This window comes from Salmo salar, chromosome ssa12, assembly GCF_905237065.1.
Source record: "Salmo salar chromosome ssa12, Ssal_v3.1, whole genome shotgun sequence".
Taxonomy (NCBI): Eukaryota; Metazoa; Chordata; class Actinopteri; order Salmoniformes; family Salmonidae; genus Salmo; species Salmo salar.
The window spans coordinates 707,501-710,000 of NC_059453.1; the positions used below are offsets into that span (position 1 = coordinate 707,501).

The 2,500-nt window shown below is 32.0% G+C and overlaps 1 protein-coding gene across 1 annotated transcript in view; it reads left to right on the plus strand.

Moving 5' to 3' along the window:
* Positions 1 to 2,500, plus strand: part of LOC106592541 (GRB2-related adapter protein-like) — a 20,809-nt gene that overhangs the window by 1,700 nt on the left and 16,609 nt on the right. The window lies entirely within an intron of this gene.

The window sequence follows — 2,500 nt, forward strand, 5'->3', positions numbered from 1 at the left end:
TTATATGCCTACTATACCTACTATACCTAACCCTTATATACCTGCTATACCTAACCCTTATATACCTACTATACCTACTATACCTAACCCTTATATACCTGCTATACCTAACCCTTATATACCTACTATACCGAACCCTTATATACCTACTATACCTAACCCTTATATACCTACTATACCTACTATACCTAACCCTTATATACCTGCTATACCTACTATACCTGACCCTTATATACATACTATACCTAACGCTTATATACCTACTGTATATACTATACCTAACCTTATATACCTACTATACCTACTGTACCTAACCCTTATATACCTGCTATAACTAACCCTTATATACCTACTATACCTAACCCTTATATAACTAATAGTAATATACCTGCTATACCTAACCCTTATATACCTACTATACCTAACCCTTATATACCTACTATACCTAACACTTATATACCTACTATAACTAACCCTTATATAACTACTATATATACTGTACCTAACCCTTATATACCTGCTATACCTACTATACCTAACCCTTATATACCTACTATACCTAACCCTTACATAACTAATACTAATATACCTGCTATAACTAACCCTTATATACCTACTATACCTACTATTCCTAACCCTTATATACCTACTATACCACTATACCTAACCCTTATATACCTACTATACCTAACCCTTATATACCTACTATACCTACTATACCTAACCCTTATATACCTGCTATACCTAACCATTATATAGCTATTTTACCTACTATACCTTACCCTATATACCTGCTATAACTACTATACCTAACCCTTATATACCTGCTATAACTAACCCTTATATACCTACTATACCTAACCATTATATAACTAATTGAATATACCTGCTATACCTAACCCTTATATAACTAATATTTGTATACCTACTATACCTAACCCTTATATACCTACTATACCTGCTATACCTAACCCTTATATACCTACTATACCTACTATACCTAACCCTTATATACCTACTATATATACTATACCTAACCCTTATATACCTACTATACCTACTGTACCTAACCCTTATATACCTACTATACCTAACCCTTATATACCTGCTATACCTACTATACCTAACCCTTATATACCTACTATACCTACTATACCTAACCCTTATATATACTATACCTAACCCTTATACACCTACTATACCTAACCCTATTATACCTACTATACCTAACCCTAATATACCTACTATACCTACTTTACCTAACCCTTTTATACCTACTGTACCTAACCCTTATATACATACTATACTTAACCCTTATATACCTACTATACCTACTATACCTAACTTATATACCTGCTATATCTAACACTTATATAACGAATCTTATATATATACTATCCCTAACCCTTATATACCTACTATACCTAACCCTTATATAACTAACCCTTATATACCTACTATACCTAACCCTTATATACCTACTATACCTACTATACCTAACCCTTATATACCAACTATACCTACTATACCTACTATACCTAACCCTTATATACCTACTATACCTACTATACCTAACCCTTATATACCTACTATACCTACTATACCTAACCCTTATATACCTACTATAACTAACCCTTATATACCTACTATATATACTATACCTATCCCTTATATACCTACTATACCTACTATTCCTAACCCTTATATACCTACTATACATAACCCTTATATACATACTATACCTACTAGACCTAACCCTTATATACCTACTACACCTAACCTATATATTCTACTATACCTAACCCTTATATATCTACTATACCTAACCCATATATTCTACTATACCTAACCCTTATATACCTACTATATATATCTCTTATATACCTACTATACCTACTATACCTAAACCTTATATACCTACTATACCTAACCTTTAAATACCTACTATACCTAACCCTTACATACGTACTATTCCTAACCCTTATATACCTACTATATATACTATACCTACCCCTTATATACCTACTATACCTACTATACCTATCCCTTATATACCTACTATATATAGTGTAGCTATCCCTTATATACCTACTATACCTACTATACCTAACTCTTATATACCTACTATATATTCTGTACCTACCCCTTACATACCTACTATATATACTGTACCTATCCGTTATATACCTACTATACCTATCCCTTATATACCTACTATATATACTGTACCTATCCCTTATATACCTACTATACCTACTATACCTAACCCTTATATACCTACTATATATAGTGTAGCTATCCCTTATATACCTACTATACCTACTATACCTAACTCTTATATACCTACTATATATTCTGTACCTACCCCTTACATACCTACTATATATACTGTTCCTAACCCTTATATACCTACTATATATACTATACCTAACCCTTATATACCTACTATACCTATCCCTGATATACCTACTATACCTACTATACCTAACCCTTATATACC